The sequence below is a fragment of the Pleurodeles waltl genome, chromosome 8 (assembly GCF_031143425.1).
Source record: "Pleurodeles waltl isolate 20211129_DDA chromosome 8, aPleWal1.hap1.20221129, whole genome shotgun sequence".
NCBI lineage: Eukaryota > Metazoa > Chordata > Amphibia > Caudata > Salamandridae > Pleurodeles > Pleurodeles waltl.
Window position 1 is genome coordinate 1,259,832,751 of NC_090447.1, and position 20,659 is coordinate 1,259,853,409.

The following is a 20,659-nucleotide window of genomic DNA, read 5'->3' on the forward strand; positions in this document are numbered from 1 at the left end:
ACACTCATCACCATTACTAGCACAACTCCACATCAAATGGTAAGGGTTACTTAATGTAGCATATTTCAATGAGGACTGGACGGATGTTGTTATGAACATGGATAAAGGAATCAGAGAGGCAAGAATGAAATTTACTCTTTTCAAAATTCTTCATAATTGGTACTGGTCACCACAAAAACTCAAGGCAGCAGGCTTACTACACCATTCTACCTGTTGGAGGTGTCCTCGTGAGGATTGTGATATCCTACACATTTTATTTTGATGTCCAGTTTTGACGGAATACTGGTCTTCTATAACTTCCTCTCTACACATAGCTATACATGTGCCCATTCCTTTAACAGAAAAATTAGTTATATTACATGATGTTACTGAGCTCCAAAATCTAACAAACTATACAAGACGATTGATGGCTATCGCACTCACTGTAGCAAAAATGTATATATTACGACATTGGAGACCACTACAACGTCCTACACATGATGAATGGCTTATTGAAATGTATAACATGGCATCATATGAAAAGCTGATTTACAGATTGCAAGATAATGTTGGGATTTTCATCCAAATTTGGAAACCCTCTTCTAGCTAATACATATTCTGTTAATATTCATACTTAAATGTTTTCTCCTTCTTTGTCTCCTATCCTTATTAAGACATTTTATTATTGTTTTGAGTCATGCTGTTATTATTAAGATAAATTGACACTTCACCCATTAACACTGTTATTTTAAGTAGGACTTACTGCTCATCCATTCAACACTGTTGGATTGGCAGGAATATCTCCATTTGAAATGCTATATATGTGGATTTGTATAATATTAATATCTCAACTATCTTCTAACAACCTATTTTATCTAGTTTAATACATATTGCATGATTCTTTCTTTCCAGGTTTTCTTTTATAGGTCTACTTCTAAGAGTTAATGCACAGATGGATGCCTTATAAATAATCTCATATATTGCATTTATTGATATCTGTATAATGTTTTTTGTGTTTAGAAATCTGAGAAGTTAATATTTCATTTTTTTTAAAACACATTTTTATTATTTTCGTCATATATCATATAGTGTTATTCGTTAACGTTAAATAATGCAGAGTATTAACTTCTATATCATATAATATCAAACATTATCATTCTGATGTTGCTGCATTATAGTAATTATCATATACATGTCTATTTTTTAGTCTTTTACATTGTGCTATGCATAAACTTGCTTGGTGTATAACTACATAACTCATAACATTCAAATATATATATATATATATATATTTTTTTTTTTTTCCTTCTCTCCTTTTCTTACTTGACACTTCGTTTTTTGAAGGGGGATCTTAGCAATGATATAGTACAATTCTAATCCCCTGACTTGAAACACATTTGCACTGTTCAGTTTATATACTTTTGAGGACTTTGTGATTTTCAATTGTATCCGGTGGCTCCTACACAGTGCTTCGTTTCTATACTCAACGAAACTCCAGAGATAGCGGCTTAGTTATTTTAACTCCAGGGCCACATTATCAATAAATGTATATTTGTACACGGGCCCCTACCTCCTCACATGTTGCTTTAAAAACGTCTAGTATCTCATCCCAGTGTAAAGCTATCGGTAGTCTTCTCAGTTCTTTGCTCTCCTCTCTTCTGGGGGCAGCACTCTCAGCCTTTCCCCACTCTAATACCTCCACGCTCCATTGTAATATCGTAGGGGCCAGTGTGGCTTTCCAACGTCTGGTAAGCAGCCACTTTGCCAGTAAAAGTGCTAAGTCTGCAAATCGTGTATGCACTTTTCCTTTTCTTGCATGAGGACGCAGTCCGAGCAGGCATACCTCTATTGTTCCCCATGAAGCGTTTCCTGTGACTTTTTCTAATATAGTGTTCACCCCGATCCAGTATTGGGAGATATTAAGACATTTCCAAAGCATGTGTAATATTTCTGCCTCCTCAGCCCAGCATCTAGGACAAGTTGACGGTACCACGGTGTATAGCAAATGTAATTTGCGCGGTGTGAGGTATGCTCTATGTAGTATAGCATACTTTATAAATTTGAATCTCGTATTTCGGGATACCCGACTAGGGTACTCTAGGATCTCTGCCCATTCTTTGTCGGTTATTTCTTTGCCAATATCTAACTCCCATTTAGATTTTAGTGCCGTCAGGGGTTGCAGCAGGTGAACTCTGAGTCCCTGGTAGAGCCATTTTATTAAGTGTTTCCCATGTCCTACAGTATGCCGATAAGGTCGTGTGAAGGGTGGTTCTATGCCATCTGGGGCCCAATGTTTCTTTACATAGTGTGTTATATTTGCATGTAATAAAAACAGTGAAGATGACAGGTTATGTTCATATATAAAGTCTCTATGCGTGAGTAAATGATGATCTTTAAACAGCGACCCAATTGTGTCTACTCCTTCCTGGGCCCACCTTTGTATGTGGCCTTGGGTTAGTGTTCCAGCATTTACTGGTAATCCCAGTAGTGGGATATTAGAGGCATAGGGAATTGTAGTAGCTGTATATTTAAGCGCAAGTTTCCAATATTGCAAGGCCACTCGTAGTAAAGGTGGTATTCTCTCAGGGGATCGGAATCCTGGACATATCAAGGAGTGTAGGCTGCCCTTATGTAGGTTAACTTGGGTATAGTTTATTTCCTGTAAGTTTCGTCCGACCAGCCAGTGCGCTAGCCACTGCAATTGACTCGCTATACAATAGGCCTTAAAATCAGGTGCATTCATACCCCTCTGTGTCACTGGGAGTTGCAGCTTAGTTAATCCAATTCAGCGCCTTCCCTTTCCCCAAATAAGCTCAAGTAACATAGAATGGAATAGGCCTCCAGTATTTTTACCAGTAGATTCATAAAATAGTCCAAAATGCGGGGTAGCATCACTATCTTGGCTAGCGCTAGTCTACCCGCTATGGAGATTGGCAATGTTATCCAGAACTGAATCTGTGGCCTCAGTGCGGTCATCGCTCTCCCTCTAGTATATCCTTAGGGGTTCAATATATCTGTATACCCAGGTATAGGTACGTATCTGTAGCTACTCGTAATAGTTGATTACCAAAGTGTACTACCTCTCCCATATTAGATCCGCCGAAGGAGAATGCCGTGGACTTGTCATAGTTTATTATCAATCCTGACAGTGGTGCAAAGTCCTGGAATAACTGCGTGGCAGTACTTGGGTTTTGACCTAGATCTTTTATATATAATATAATATCATCTGCATATAATGATACTGTATGTTTCGTTTTCTCTATATCTATTCCCCATGACTCACAATCACATCGCAGCCGATGTGCCAATGGCTCCACCGCCAGGACAAACAGCAAGGGAGACATTGGGCACCCCTGTCTAGTACCTCTGTGAACTCGGTAGGAGTTAGATATATTTTGTCCCGTGCATGCTCTTACTGTAGGAGCAGAATAGATCAGTCGGACCCAACGCATATATTCATGAGGAAACCCACATCTTATCAACATTTCAAACATGTATTCCCAGCTCAGGGAGTCAAATGCTTGACATAGATCTAAGGAGAGGTACCCCATTTGAGGGCATTCCTCTCTGGCTGAGTCCATTACATGGTACAATCGGCGTATATTTAAGGAGGTGTTACTGGACAGTATAAACCCGCATTGGTCTACATGTATCAACTTGTCTATAAAGTTTAAAAGTCTTTGCGCTAATGTTTTTGCTAGTATTTTATATTCAGTGTTTAGTAAAGATAGTGGTCCATAGATTGGGATATCTGTTGCTGCCTTTCCAGGTTTTAACAATGAGGTCACTATTGCTTATTTGGTAGTATCTGGGAGGTATCCCACTGACAGCGAGGCATGGTACAATTTCTCCAATTGTGGTGCTAGCCTTGAGCCCATCTGATCCTGGTGATTTGTTTCGTGCCATATTTTTAATGGTCTCACGGATCACTCCCTATGTTATTTGTGCTCCTAAAATTTGCGTCCCCTCATCAACTGTCGGTAGCTCAATGCCAGTTAGGAACGAGTCAACATGAGCTCTATCCATAGTTGGTGGGGTGGAATATAATGTTGTATAATAGTCTTGGAAAGCCGCATTTATCTCCACTTGAGTGGGTATGCTAGTTTGTTGTTGTGTGATAATGTGTAGTATGGGAGTGGGGGATAGGTCTTTCTTTATAAGACGTGCTAAGAGTGTCCCTGCTTTATCACCCTCATTATGTAAGCGTTCCTTGTATTTTGCGTAATCGACCTTTCTTAATCTTTCAATTAATTCTGCATGTTTGGCCCTGGCTTCTTGGAGCTGCTGAGTCTGAGGGGGTTGTAATATTGCCTCTTTTTTCTAGTGGTCCCAGTCTGTCCTCTACTTGTTTGAGCTCCCTTGCTATTACCATTCGCACTTCAGCCGTCGCTCCCATCATTGCTCCTCTTATCACCACTTTGAACGCCTCCCATTCCACTAGGGGGGAGGACGCTGTATCAGTATTATTCATAAAGAAATTTGTTATTGCCTGGTCTATTTCTTTCCTCATCACTACATCTTTTAACAGTGACGGCTGCAGGAGCCATGTTGGGATCGGTGTAGATAGCTTCCCCCATATCACAGTTAATTCTAGGGGGTTATGGTCTGATATATTTTTCCCTAAGTATGTAATATGGGTCATTTGCGCTTGTAGTTTCGTAGTACATAACACACGATCCAGTCTCATGTGTACTTTGTGTGGATGAGAGTAAAAAGAGTACTCTTTCATGCCTACGTTTTTGGCCCGCCACATATCTGTTAGTGACCAACCTTGCAACCAATTCCTCAGTGCCTCCGCTTGTCTTTGTGCACTTGTGCCTGATAGTGGGGGGGGAGAACGATCAAGAGTAATGTCCAGTACTGCATTAAAGTCTCCACCCAATATCCAAGGGATATGTGCCTATTGTGCTAATACCATTGACAAGCGTTCTAGAAACACGTCTTGGCCGCTATTCGGAGCATATATACTGCCTAGAACTATGGGTTTCCCATTTAAGTTACCTCTAACCACAGAGTATCTGCCTTCGTCATCTATCCTCTTATCTAGTACCTCAAAGTGGACCCCAGCTCGTATCCATACCACTGCCCCTCGTGCAAATTCAGAATATGATGTATGTAAGAATTGTCCCAGCCATTTTTTGCAGAGTTTCGCCGCTTCATGTGTGGTGAGGTGTGTTTCCTGCAAATATACAATGTGTGCTTTTCGGCGATTCGATTGGGCCAATATTCTGTGTCGTTTGTGGACAGATCCCATTCCTCTTACATTCCAAGTAAGAATATTGTACTTACGTGCCGAAACCATTATAAAGCTCTAGTTTAATTGTCACTCTTTTAGTCCATTCCCGTTTTAGTCCCCCTAGTAATGTTATGTATGAATTTCTTATTGATGTCATAACTTTAAAACAACTAGTGATTCTAACAACTAAACTCAATACTAGGCAAAGCCAAAACGGACTTTGCCATACTTTTAAACAATATAGACTAAACTTGCTTATAATCATTATTGCAATCCTTTTCTAATGAGCCTACACAATGTTTTTTTTTTCAAGATTTACGTTCAGTAGGTCTCACCCGCTACCCACGTGTTTCTCTGTGTATTACAGAGACCGCAGAGCTCAACCAACCAGGCCCGCCTTTAGGGGGGTGGAGTATATTCCCCTCAGGAAGTGGGGGTATAGCCACTATTGTATCCATCTATGTGGTTTCAAAGTAGATCCTTGCATTTTGTTACTTCAGCTTGTGATCATCAGTATCTTGCTAAATGCGTGCTTTACTCTTATTGGAGTTGGTCCTTTTGTACATTTACTCGGATCGTGCAGGCCCTTGTAGTTCTTCATGAGTCTATTAGTATTGTCCTAGTTTCCTTAAGTTGATCCTCAAAGGTCTTGCGCTATTTGCGGGGTGATGGAGGGAAACAACACCAAGCTCCCCCCCGAATCGGACGCAACCGTGCTGTCTATCGAGGAGGCAATACTATGTTGAGAGGAGTCTGCTCTGTGCATGGAGTATGATGACTGTAGTGCTGCATGTTGACCCTCCAGTACTTGCGTAATCGTAGGGCCTGTTTTTATTTGTGTCGGGTGCCGTCGCCCTCTCTTGTACCCGCGAGGCTGGCGGGGCTGCTTTGTAAAGTAAACATCACTTTGGTCCCTGGTTTTCGACTGCGGAAAGGTCGCGTCTAACCAATCACACACTGAATCAGGTGATTCAAAGAAATACACTTTTTGGTTATATGCGATTCACAATTGGGCCGGGAATAGCAGGGCATATGTCAGCCCCTCTGCTCGCAGTCTCTTTTTTACGGATTGGAAGGAAGCTCCGCGTTTTTGAACTGCTATTGTGTAGTCTGGGTAAAGTGAAATTCAAACATTATCTACGACAATGGGGTCTAATTCCCTCGCCACCTGTAACATAATGTCACGATCTCTGTAATTTAATATCCGACCTATCAAAGGGCGCGGCGGCGCTCCCAGCGGGGGCCTCCTACTAGGTATTCGATGTGCTCTTTCTTTTGCGAAGTGGGCTGACAATCGGTCCGTTGCTATCGTTTTCATCCAGTCTTTCACATATTGTGTGGGGTCTCTCCTCTCTTTTCCCTCCGGAAGACCTATTATGCAAACATTATTGCGTCGCGATCATCCTTCTGCGTCTTCTACTCGTTCCTGCAAGGTCTCCACTTGTTGTTGCAGGCGTTCAATGATATTGTTATTTTCTTTGTGAGCAGGGAGGATCTCCGCAACGTTTATCTCAGCCTGTTTTATTCTGTCTGTTAATTTCTTTTGATCGTCTTTCAGAATTCCCAGCTCCAGTGAAATAGGGCCCAGTCTTTGCTCTATCGCCAGCCGCGATTCTCTGATTTCCTGTAGGATAATGTCTAGTTTATCCATCGGGCCTTCTGGTGCTGTAGTCAGTGGTGGGCTTACAGAGGTCAACGTTTCTACACCCCCGGAATGTTTGCCCTTCCTGCGGCCCATTATCCCACCTGTAAGCAAAGGGGCCCGCTTATCAGATTAGTAACTCAATATTCCCACACCGCTCAGCACAGCGCCTGTGGCCGACAGCGCCTTCCTTCTTACATCAGTAGCCAAATCCACTTGCTGTATTTCCCGATTCAGCTTGATTTTAAAGCTCGGGCCTTCTTATGTTGTTATTCGCGCTGCAAAATGTGACACCTGAGTTTTCTATTTGCAGAGTTAAAAAACGGCCACTGTGAGTCTTCCTTTAAATAGAAGGTCGTTCGTCATAAACAGTGCCAATATTATAGTTTCTCTTGCCCTTTATCGTGTCATCACACTCTGTTTTGTGCAGTACCTTTCCAGCGCGTCAGGGGTGGGGAGGCCGACACAGGAGCCTTTATTACTCACATTCACCGATGTCTTTAACAGGCCTCGCTTTTATCACCTCTGATCTTGTCTCTCCTTCCGCTCGGTCCAGCCCAGTATCCTACTCACCCTCGACTGTTCCGCAGTTGTTGGAGTGTAGCTTTTATAATCAAAATTAACATGAACTGCTTGCAAATTAAAGAACAATGAAGCCGCATAGAAAACGCATTAATATGTTTCTAATGTACGCATTTGAAATGTGCCCACGGGGAGTGGCCATCAATGTATACGTTGATTAAATGAATTTGACTAATGACGAATTAATGATGTACTAATGTGTGAATTTATACCAGCTTCATGAATCATGTAGTAAGGATTTGCTCATTTAGACATTAGGCCTTAGCTTGCAAGAGTCTGGGCCTAGCTGCCTGGTCTCATATTAAATGTGTTTTTTCTAGCGTGTAATGTGCTGTCTTCCTAAGAACGAGTAGCTGTATTTGTCCAGAAGCTCAAGGAGACATTCCTGCTGAATGCAGCAGTGTAATTCGCAACAGGTGCAAGGTCGCCTGAACTGGTAAAGACAATGGAGCTACTAACTGAAGCCGTGCGTGTAACTTTTCTTACCTGCCATCTCACTCGATGAAGACGTAAATCACAGGAGCCAATGAACTGCATGAGAACTGTCTTAGGTGAAAATTCTAGTAAGATGACCACTCAACTATTGGACAGAGATAGTGGTGCGCCAGATTTTGCCCAATTGGAAATTCAGGGTTTGTTCGACGGATTTAATATAATGACATGCCACAAGGAGACATGGTCCACTCTTTTGCCATCCTTTGCCGTTCCTTGCAGCCATTACCTTATCGTTACTCTTAAATCATTATTTTGAGAGACTTTTTCTTACTTTGAGACATCCTCTTTACCCAACATTTACTTCACCTCCTTAAGAGGGAAGAATTTTCTGCTCTGTTTGCTGAGACTTTGCTATTCTGTCCTGGCTGATGGCGGATCGACTACTGTCCTGAGGACGAAGACTGACTCTGTATGCTGACCCATTACGGAGGGTAACTATATGATAATGAAATTGTAATTGTATGTTTGCCTCTCCTTTCCAGGTACCAACTGCTTTTGACAGAGACCATAGTTAGATGTTTTCCAAATTTGTGTTACTAAATTGTTTTGCATGAAGCCCACCATGCTGATGCTAATTAGAGGTTAGTCAAGGAGTTCTCTAATATTGGGTGCAAATCGACAAAATGACCGAATCTTTGCTGTGTTGAATAGATGCGCTAATGAGACTCTGCTAAACAGATCCATGTTGACGCCGTGTTTTGTCCTGATGTTTAAAATCTTTGCTTTGCTTAAATCTTACTCAAGTTGCCATATTGTGACATTATTGATGTGTTTCCTGGTTTTGAGACTAATAAACTTGCTGGTAGAGTGTAACTAATAGGGAATAAATATCATAACTATTACAAAAGTTCATATGGTTATTTGTGACTGAAAGGTCATGGTGAGTTTGGATTCATATTAATGTCATTAACTAATTTAATTAATTCGCTATTGTGAATACTGATGAGGTTATTGACCTATTGATTGATATGCTGATTAGTTATCTCATCTTAAGGTGCCTCCAATCAGGGTCAAAAGATTCATTGGCCTAAAACGAGTCCCAGAGTAAGTAAATTACCTAGGGCGGGAAGCGTTATCACGGTCCATGACACACCCCTCAACCGACAGCAGCGGCATATATTACCCCGCCGCAGCCGGGTTTCAGCGTCCGGCAGCGAGCCGGATGTTCCACCGCTGCTCTCACTCACCGCTGCGCAGTTCTGCCTCCCCTTTTCAGACCCTGGTTCCTCACAGGGTCTTGCGTGCTCCGTATCGTGCCGAACAGGACCTCAGCGTCGGTTCAGCGAGTGCACTGCTATTTCCCCCAAGCAGCAACCACTTTTTTCAACTGTGGATGGCCCCAAGTTTTCTCGGATTAATGAAATTTGGCAGGCCCGAATCGGGGGCTCTGCGATCACGCGACCGCCATCTTGGGCGGTTAACCACGCCCGAGAAGTTAATATTTCATAATCTTTTTCCTATGTGGCCACAATTTGATTTATTATTTCTCTTTCTAACACATTGTTTATATATTGACATACTTCTCAATAAACATATACAAGGGAACACACTGGAGGGCTACATCAGGGACAGATGTGCAGAGAGAGACTGCATGTGCAGAGCAGAGTAACATGTGGAGCCTGAGGTTGCCAGGGAAGACAGAGCAGATGCAGGGTGCCCGTAGCACATCTAAAGGAGAGGAAGGAGCACAGAGTGGCTGCGGAACATGATGAGGCACAACGAGGGGGCTTGGTGTCACACAGAGTAGTTGCAGGAGAAGTGGAGAGACACATATGGGCTACAGGGTCACATAAAGGATAGGCAGGGAGGTGGGTGCAATTAGAAGGGATACCGAGAAAGCGAGGACACACAAAAGGTCTGCACAGGGCGATGGGGTGCACACAGAGCCAGCTGCGTAGGCGCAGGGTAAAACAAGGTGGCACATAGAGGGCCAGCAGGGGGTGGGGTTTATAAAGAAGGGAGGTGAGGGAAACAAACACATGAACTGCAAGAGGGCACACATTGGGCTGCAGGTTGAGGGCAGGATGGCACATGGGCTGAAAGGCAGTGGGGATGTTCACAAATTGTCTGGGGCACATAAAGGAAAAGCAAAGGAAACACGAAGGGACTGCAGGAGGGCCTGGATACATAGAAGGGATGCAGGGGTGATGTGGGGACCACAAAAAGCTAGCAGAGGTGTGAAAACCAGCACAAAGGGGCTTCAGGAAGTATAGAGCAAGCCTACGGGCTATAAAGATGAGTATACAAGTAGTGATGCAGGGAAAAAGATGGACATGCACAGAGAGTGCAGGAGGACAGGTAGCTCATGTAAGGGTACCGGGGTAGGGAAGGGCAGTACACAGAGTGGTAGAAGTGAGGCAAGGCTTTGCTGTGCATGGGCTACAGAGGGCACTGGCAAAGGAATTGGATGAGAGGAGGCTGCAGGCATGCATTGGTATTTCGGAGATGAGGCAGAGTGGCACAGAGAAGGTCATCAAAGGGCCCCACAGAGGGGTTGCAGGAATGCAGATAGGCACACAAAGGGGCACACTGAAGGGCACTAGTGAGATTCACATGGCAGTCACTTTAGAGTAGTAGTCAAAGAAGGAGGGTCGAAAAATACATCTGAAGCAAGAGGAACATAGCCTTTAGTAGTTTCAGAGTAGGGTATGGAGATGTTTCAAAGCCTGGGACCCAAATGAAGGGCAGTGAATTGGATTGAGCCCCCCTCATGATTAAATCTCATCCCGTTCTTACAGAGGAAGCTGTTGGTCATTCAGAGATAGAGATGTTAATTAGGCCCCACATTTATATGTATTGCATGTTTTGTTGCAGCACCTGTTTCTGCAGCATGGGTCGGACAGTGCAGACTGGAGTTTGGACCTCTGTTCCTTCCACCGGGCTGTCCCAATGGAATTAGATTTTGTTTTTTAGAGGAGGTTTGTATAGACCCTACTTGCAGCTGAGTGACAAATGAGACTATGGTGGTCATTATGAACATGGCAGTAAACCCTGTTCCCCGCCGTGGTGATGCTGAACAGAATCCCACCACTGGCGGTGAACAGAAACCCGCCATATAAGGATGCCAAAATCTGAATCCGTAAAAAATGTACCAGCCACCAGTCACGACCAGGACCTTGATGGCGGAAATGCAGGACAACCCACCCCACCACTGCCGAGCACACAAACTCTCTGCCCTCCAAATAATAATGCACAAATCACCGTGGCGGTCAGTGGAAGTCGAACGACCATTGGCGGTACAGACCGCCACAGCCAGCAATGGGACCCAACAGTAAGAAATACACACATTGGCAAGTTTGAAACCCACACACTTGATGACATACATCCAAAACACTATAAAACACTCACAGACACACCCCACAATCCTTAGCAACGCCATAAGGACAACTGAGATTGAGAACTCCACAAGCAGACACTGAACACCACAATACAAGAATCACACACCCAACCACACAACAGCACCCTCACCTAGATCCACACAACACACACCATGGCACCCCCAAAACACCCACGCTTCACAGAAAGGGAGCTAAGGACCCTGGTGGACGAGATACTGAAGGTCGAGCCACAATTATTCGGGACACAAGTCCAGCACACACCCATCACCAGGAAGATGGAGTTATGGCAGACCATTGTCAACAAGGTCAATGCAGTGGGACACCATCCACGCATGAGGGACGACATCCGCAAGAGATGGAACGACCTGCGCTGGAAGGTGAGGTCCATGGCATCCCGGCACAACATTGCAGTCCAGAAGACTGGGTGGGACCTCTACCAACACCACCCGACTACACTGACTGGGAGGAAAAGGTACTGGCCATCCTGCACCCTGAGGGCCTCACTGGACTCACTGGAGGAATGGACTTGGAAAAGTCGTCTACAATTACCCCTTATCCACCACACCTGCAATGCATGCACCACCCCACCCCTCCAACATCCACCAGGACCACTACCCCACCCAGGCCACAATCACTACATCCAGTCACCCTGCATGCCCATAATTCCACCAACCTCCCCCTGTGCACAGCCACCCATCCCTGCAAGGAATCACAAAGGCACTACACCATCCAGAATGCACCTCCACATCCTAAGCAAAATGCAATGGCAACCTCACAAAGGCACCCTGCATGGCCCAAAAGTGGAAAACCAGCACAAAACAGCCCAGCCCTGTGCCCCCCATCCGATTATGCAACTGTAACAGACATGTCCATTCCCCCCAACAGGCACCACCAGCCATGCCACCCTGAGGGACAGGACAAGGAGTGGCAGTGCCCCACATGGAGACAGAGGCACCACCCACGACATTAGAGAGAGAACCCTGGACGGTGAGGAATACCCTGGCCCCTCACAGAGTCCGGTACTGTCACCATCCAGAAGCCCCACCCAGGACACCACTGACACCCCTACCACCCAGCCAGCAACATCAGGCCAGGGCAACCAGCCCCACACCTGTGTATCCAGGCCACAGACTGGTGGAACACAAGGACAGAGGCCACAGTCACCACCTACCAACAGGCAGGAAGACAATGGCCCCAGTACAAGTGGTACCACCAGACCTGTGCAGGGGACAAAGGCACAGGGGGATAGGCCCAATGGGAGGGCATCAGTGGCCCAGGGGGGAGGTCACAGGATGAATGTCACAGGATGAATGCTGCAGCCCAGGAAGTGATTTCAGAGGTCCTGGGAGCATACCACCATACCCAGGACAGATTGGCCCAGATTGTTGCCACCCTGGATCAGAGTCAAAGGCTGCAGAGAGCCCAACACCAAGAGACCATGGAGCAGTGGAAACTTCACAATGCCACCATGGCCACCATAGCAGGTGCGCTACTGCACCTTGTCCCAACCCAGCCTGAGACCCCCACAGACCAGGAAGCCCCTACTACAGGCCCAGATACAGACCGGCCAACAACAGCAGCAGCAGCAGCAGCAGCAACTGGACTTGTCCCACCATCTCGGGACACACAGGAGACCTGCACTTCAACCCGTCCAGGCCAACACGAGGCACCCAAACGGTCCCAAAGGCCCAGTTATGGCACTGGAACAGCTGCCAAGACCAAGGCCCCCTCTAAGAAGTGACTCTGACAAGAACTGTGCTCCAAGTGTGCCACTGAACCACTGTCAACACCGTGCAATAACAACCCGAAAAACTATAAATAACAGATGGACATACCACCACTGCCAACCAACGTGGAGACCATGTAGCCAATATGGACGTCCACCAGTAGCCCACTCCCATCACTGTAAAGTGCACGATGGCATCCCTGACACCAAATAAAACACCTGTTCACCAATGTCAATGTCCCCTGTCATTATGTTGAATCAAGTGGAAGTGTGGATGCAATTGTCTTTGAAATCATTTATTCATATCTTAATTGCAGGAATGGCACCCCACGCATAACATGTGGTTGTGCCAACAGAATTGTCAAACAAGTTATCCAGAATGTCACATGTCCCATGCAAACCTGGTCACAGTGACAATGTCCATAGACCCAACACCCCCATAGAAGATAAGACATACTGACAGTATGCTGCACAGATAGCAACATCATCAAATAGCCCCACATAGTTACTGGAAGTAAAGTTGGATCAGTTGGTTCCTAGAGTGTACATCTTCCCCCTTCTCATCATCCCCTCTAGGAGGAAGCTGGTCTGGATATACATCCCCTTCCTCCTCCAAGAGGGGAATAGATTTCCTCACAGCCACGTTGTGCAGCATGCAGCAGGCCACCACTATTCTACACACCTTTTCAGGCTCATAGGCCAGGGATCCCACAGAGATATGGAGGCAACTGAATCTAGCCTTCAGGAGACCTATTGTGCACTCTATCATCCTCCTAGTACGTCCATGGGCCTCATTGTAATTCCTCTCTGCATCTGTCCTAGGATTCCTCACTGGTGTCAGGAGCCAACGCATGTTGGGGTAGCCAGAATCACCTGAAAAAGGGGGCAAAACAGGACTGTCACTGAAACCCTCAGTTGCAGACAGCCTTGCTGTCTGCTATGTGCCAAAAAGTGTCAGAAACACTTACCTATGATCCATCCTCTGTCCACTTGTAGTTGTTCCATCATGTGTGGCACTCTGCTGTTCCTCAGCACAAAGGAATCATGGACTGATCCAGGAAACATGGCATTTACATGTGAAATGTACTGGTCTCCAGTACACACCGATTGAATGTTCATGGAGTGAAAGTTCTTCCTGTTTCTGTATACCTGTTCACGTAGGGGGATGAGAGCTATGTGGGTTCCATCGATGGCACCTATCACATGGGGAATGTTGGCACAGGCATATAAGTCTGACTTGATGGCAGGGAGGTCAGCATTTTGGGGAAACCTCACATAGGACTGCAGGTATCGTACAAATGCATTCAGGAATCTGGACAGTATAATGCTAAACATTGGCTGTGAAAAACCTGCACCCATGCCCACTGTCACTTGAAATGAGCCTGTGGCCAGGAAATGGAGTGCAGAGAGCACCTGCACTTCAGTAGGGATGGCATGCTGATTCCAATTAGCCGGGCTCAGTGCTGGATCCAGTAATGCACAAAGTTCATGAATTGTAGCATGGTTGAGTCTGTAATTTATAATAATGTGACTCTCCACCATGGGGCCCAAATCAACACGTGTTCTGTACACCGATGGGGCCCTCCCTCGCCACATGGGTCTGTACCTAGGAGCAGTTGAGAACACATGTGAGGAACACACATACATCTGCCCACAAAGTTAAATATTCAGCACTGCTGCCATACAAGTCGACGACACATATGCATCGTAGGATGTCAGACTGGAGTTACATGTCCTCAATAATACATCAGGACTGTTGTGGTGAGTAAATGTTTATTTGTTCATGCCTATGGGGTTGGGGACAATAAGGCCTGCATGGGGCACATGAGGAATTAATAACTGCGTAGTAATGGCCAAAATGTGTGCCCCCTGTAATCCAGAAATGTTGTAGTGGAAGTGACCTCATACCACTAGCGGTTGTCGTAATAGCGTAAGGTGGTGTTCACCGCCGTGCAACTATTCATTGGTTAACATGGTTGTCAATGGGGATTATCAGAGTATCATGATCGCCGCCGGTGGTGATGGTGCACACTGCTGCGGAGCATACGCCATCTTGTCACCCAAACTTCACTTGACTCCCGGATTAGTGCATGCAGGTACTCCACTGAGTGTGCTGCTGTGTCCTTCCTCTGGTCCTGGAAATGGCACTAGTGGCAGGGGAAAGGGTCCCGGGCCTTCACCAGCGAGGAACTGTACGCCAAGCTCTACTGTCGACCACAGGTACAGGTGAATAGGTAGATTGGGGAACATGGATGTGTGTAATGGTGGTAGATGGCTGTAAACATGTGTGTACGTTTGACACTGTACAGTCGTGGGATTCATGTCATGGTGTGTGTGTGAGGTCCTGTTATGCTGTTGTGAGTGTCTGTCCCATAGGGGATGTATAGCCAGCTGTATATAATGGGCATAGTCTGACCTCTGTGTTCCTTTTTCTGTGTCCCATATAGGTCAGCGCCCATCAGAAGAGGGGACTCTGGGGGTCTACAACCGGCAGAGCACCCACTGCAGGAAGCTGTGGGAGGACCTGTGGCCCTGGACGAGGAAGACCTGCGAGGCCCAGCTGGGGAAGTCCTCCCAACGAAGAAGGGGTGCCCATCGGGCACTGACCCCCCTAATGCGCCACATTCTGGCAGTGGCGTATCCAGACCTGGATGGACGCTTGAAGGCTGCACAGCAGACACAAGGAGGTGAGTACAGAAACCATTGTATGCCTCCTTGATTCATGTGTGAGTGTGCTGTGGTATGTATGCTGTCTAGTGGCAGGGACTCTGACTTATGTCCTTTCACATAATGGCCCCCGTGGGGAGTTGGGTTGTAAGGGTCAGGTCTGCAGTACTTCAGGTCCTTCAGTGATGCAGAGAATGGCTGTAGAGTAGGGCTGTGGCCACTAGTCAGGGGCATAGCCATGTGCATAGTGGTAGGTGCTGCATGGTGGAATATTTACAGGGTGGGTGTATGTGTGAACAAGTTATGTACCTCCATTCAGCTATTTACAAGCGTCTCTCCTGTTTTGTCTCCCCACTCCTGTTCTCTTGTGTTGTCTGTGTACATCAGCATCATCTGGCGAGGGAGCTGAGGCACCGGCGAGTGGGGATGCAGCGGCCCAAGGTTCCACAGAGGCAGAGTCGAGCGACGCCAAGGGGACCAGTGGGTTGGAGGACGAGGGGAGTACCACGGGGGAGGCAACTACCACTGGAGGTAGTGACTATAATACCACTTCCGATGGGAACTCCCTGGCAGTGGCGGACCCTAGTAAGCCCACCCATTCTGTGTCATCTTCCGCCACCCCCATACAATCATGCCCTCCCAATTGCTCCCCACCGAGTTGCCCGTGCCTGCTCACCCAGAAGGGTGGGCATCTTCTTCACCACAGGCACCTCATCCCCTGCCCCAGTCAGCCCTGCTGCCCTCAGGGAGGAGGCTATTGACCTCCTGAGGACCATCTCTGTAGGGCAGAAAACTATTGTCAATGCCATCCAGGGGCTATCATCAGAGGTGCAGCAGACCAATGCCTACCTGGATGGCACTCACGGTGCCGTGTCTGGCCTACAGAGATCTTTTCAGGCTCTGGCCTCCTCTTTGACGGCAGCCAGTGTCCCTGGTCATTCCGTCCCCCCTCCAACCACCTCTACCCCTTCCAGCACCCCACTCCCATCACCTATCCCAAGCACACATTCTGACAGCCATGCACACACCTCAACACACAAGAAGCACACTGCAAAACACAAGCACCACACTTCCCACCACAGGCATACACACAGCCAATATACAAAGACACATACCCCAACATCCACTTCCCAAAGTGTGTCCACCTCTTCCGCCTCCTTGTCTGTCACCTATACATGCACACTCACAGGCGCTGCACCCTCATTCACTGTTGCTGAACCCATTCTTGCAGTCACCACAAAATCAGACATCCATTCATGCACCCCAGACACCACACCTGCACTCACCACAATGACTTTGGTTGACACGTGCAGCACACTCACTAAACTTGCAGACACACAGGCAATATACATTTACCCTGGCAACCTGTCTTGTCCCACTGTGTCCACCCCCCTCCTCCCAAGACACTCAAACACTCCAAAACACCCTCCCAATAACACACATCCACCACACCTCAGCATACTGTACAGTCACCTGCACCCACGTCATGCACACCTACACCTATAACGACCACTCCCTCTACCTCCACTCCCACGCCCTCCCCCAGGTCCACCCGATTGCCCCTAAAAAACTTTTCCTATCCCGGGTTACCCTATTTGAACCCACTGGCCCACCCCGTCTCGTCCCTAAATGTGCCCACCTCCTTGCCCTGTCCACTCCTCCCACATCACAGCCCACCCCTGTCCACCCTTCACATTGCCATGTTACTTCCTCTGTGAGCAAGAGAGCTGGTGCTGGCCCAGGAACATCTGCCGCACCCCAGTTCAAGGCTGCTCTACCAGCTTCTACGAGCAGACCCAAGTACCCTCCAGCTCCCAAACATAAAGCCAAGCCACCCCTCCCAGTTGTAAGTCCCCACCCCCACCACCCCCTGCCTCTGTTCCCTGCGGTGCCTGGATGTTCCATTGTTTCCCCTATGAAGTGGAGTACCTTTGCACTTGTGGGAGTCAAGTTGGGGCCATTTGGGCCCAATCGGACTTTGAAATATGGACTGGCCATTGGCCTTCTGTTGGAATTCTGTTGCTCATGGAGCTTAATTAAAGTTCGTGTGGCCAGTGTTGGTTTTGGCACACTCAGGATCCGTGGTTCTTCGTTTCTTTGTGGGGGGTGTTGTGCACATGTGTGTACATTGGGCAGGTTTCATTTCCCTTGTGTTGGGTAAATACCTCTTGATGTGGGGTGTATGGCTTGTGCTGTTGTGAGGGGTTGTGGGAGCGTTGCAGGGTGGGTGGAGTGGGTGGGTATGTAACTGTGCCCATTCTTCCCTTGTTTAGTAGGTTGCTGTACTTACCGTCGTCATCTTCGTCGGCGGTCTCGGTCATGGAGGTATATGGCAAGGAGCAGGGCTGGCATGATTTGCAACTCTCTATCCATGTCTGCTTCGGCATGTTGTGTGAGCCCACTGTGAGTGTTTCCTTATATTTGGTTTGTTTCCGCCTGGCTTTACGTGGTGGTGGTTCCCGCCTGGAACTGACGGCGGGCTAGTGCTTCATTATTTGATGGGCGGGTAGGGCCTTTCCTTCGGCCTGTGGGCGGCTTCTGCTGTCGTTGTCGGCACTCCTCTTCTGGGGGTGAGTGGTTTTCAGGCTGCCTGTTTTTCAGGTGGTTCATTATTTGGCGGTCCAGACCGCCTGATTGTTGGCAGTAGTTACCGCCACCGCCGGCGGAGCGGTGTTTACCGACATGTTCATAAAAAGGGCCTATATTCCAAATAGTCATTTTTCTACCCTGAGAAGTTTAAGTCTTGCTGATGTTTAACACATTAGAAAAAACAAAAACATGATTTTCACCTCTGGTTCTTGACTTGAATCAAGACTTTCTGTTACAATCATTATGAAAATGTGTATTTTCAGGTTTAAAATATGTTAAATAAAACCAAAATTCATCAGAGGTCTTGATGGTAATCCCTGTTAGCCACTGTGGCTGAAAACTACAACCGACTTCATCTCAAATCGTTTAAATTGCTCTTTTTCTTGCACTTCTCCCTTTTATCTACAGTTACAAAGGCAAGCATGTAGCAACATATATATTTAAACTTGTTCCATGTGATCTTTTTGGTCCATTGATTACTTCAAGATTAGTTTCAGGAGATTAAGCGCAATGATTAAAGTTATATTTTTTGTGTTTAAGTTCCATTTTTATTAATGTTGTTTAAATCATTTCATTTCAATCAGATACATTTTTAAGTGTAATATATTTTATTATCTATTATTGAATGTATTATGTACTTTTTATATATGCATTGGGGTACACCCTGTCCCTATGGTCCTAAAGTATCCTTATTAAATATATTAGTAAAATATTTGTATTTACTCTTTATTTCTAGGGGTTACCCTTGTGCCCTTTATCCTCACCTTTTATGCGTTTTCTACCCAGTCTTTTGTTTACCATTCCCTCAGCCTGTCACATACCTTTTGTAGCTGGGGAGGGGGAGATGTCAAGATGTTGTCTTATGCATATCAGCACTCACTTGAGGTCGGAGACTTGTGGATTTTTACCCCAAAACCCCTTATTAAAATTTTCTGAGCATGTTTGAAGTCCTATTTTTAAACACACTGGGATTTTCTAAAGACTGTATTGATGGGTTACTTCTCCTCGTGCTCTTTTGAATCACTGAATAAACATTAGTTCATGTGTTTTTCAAAGTAACTATGCTTTGATGAATGACCTCCGATGTTCTGCAATTAGCTCAGCTGTAAAACTGTCTCTAAGAAGGCCACTTTGTTTCATGTCAGCGCTTGGAGGTGAAGCAGCAACATTCAGCACATAGTAGAAAGAATGGTGAAGAAATTAGGCTGACGGTGGACTGGTGAGAGGCCATCAGTGTTTAATTTGAGTCGGTGGTTGCAGGTGGGGCCCAGCAGAACTCATGTTTGGGGACCAGAACTTATTTTCCCTCATCAGATTGACACCCCGAGTAAGGGAGAGAAAAACACAAAAGAGCAAAGGAAACGGGAAGAGAAAGATGGAAATCAGTGATAATACATGAAAGCAGGGACAAAACAGAACCTGCAAGTGTGATAGAGGGCAGGGAGTGTCTGGGAGTAGATGAAAGAGGCAGTGCTTTAGGTGGGATGAAAATGATGTGTAGTCTCTAAAAGTAACAGGGCTACAGAAGCACAACTAGGAATCCTTTCCAAGAGACATGGCCTATGTCATTAAGGGCTTCATTATGAGTTTGGCGGTACCACCACAGGACCGCTAAACCCATGGGGAGGACGCCACCACCATGGCGGTGACATTTCCCCGAGTAGATTACAATGTTCCCTGACTGGTGAGAATATTTCAGTACACTGTTGGGCTGCCCGGCCAGAACAGTGCTAGGATATTGGCCTGGGCTCCCTTAAGAAGAAGTCAAAGCAGACTGCGCTTTCTGGTGGTGCTGGGGAGGGGAGGGTGGGGGGTTGCCCCCTGGCACTGGCTTTGTTTTCCTGGTAGGCTCCCCACCATTAAAAGGCTGGCAGAAAGAGGGGTTGTAAACCATAGCTGGTTACAAGCCCGACCGCCATCTCTTGTTGGGGATGGCGGTCTTTAGGGGGGGTCTGCCCGCCAATCTTGTAATGTGGCAGTCCGACTGCCACAGCCGCGGCGGTCTGACTGCCACCGTGGGGGACCGCCAGCCTCGTAAGAGGCCATAAGTCTTCACATTATGTGCCACCTCACCAGTATTTGGTTACCTTTGTATGTGTTTCTGTTCTTGAATCTAGACAAGAAACAATACCTAAAACAGTCTTATACCTATTAACTTTGCCAGTGCTTATAAGTTGTATCAGATAGATGAATAACAACAACGATTTTGTTGTGAATAACTAGAATTGAAAATTATGAAGATGTGATACTGTGATTGATTACTAAAGATTAGTGGCCTTTGAAATGCCACAGACAGGACCCGGCCCACATAATCATCAGATCTTTCTGAAATCTCCCGTCATGGTTTGGGGTTAGATGACGGAAGTCCACAAGCCCACCTGTCTACTTGATTACAACAAGAGCAT

General features: G+C 46.3%; 1 protein-coding gene across 1 annotated transcript in view; it reads right to left on the bottom strand.

Moving 5' to 3' along the window:
• Positions 1-20,659, bottom strand: part of ALOX5AP (arachidonate 5-lipoxygenase activating protein) — a 273,706-nt gene that overhangs the window by 20,991 nt on the left and 232,056 nt on the right. The window lies entirely within an intron of this gene.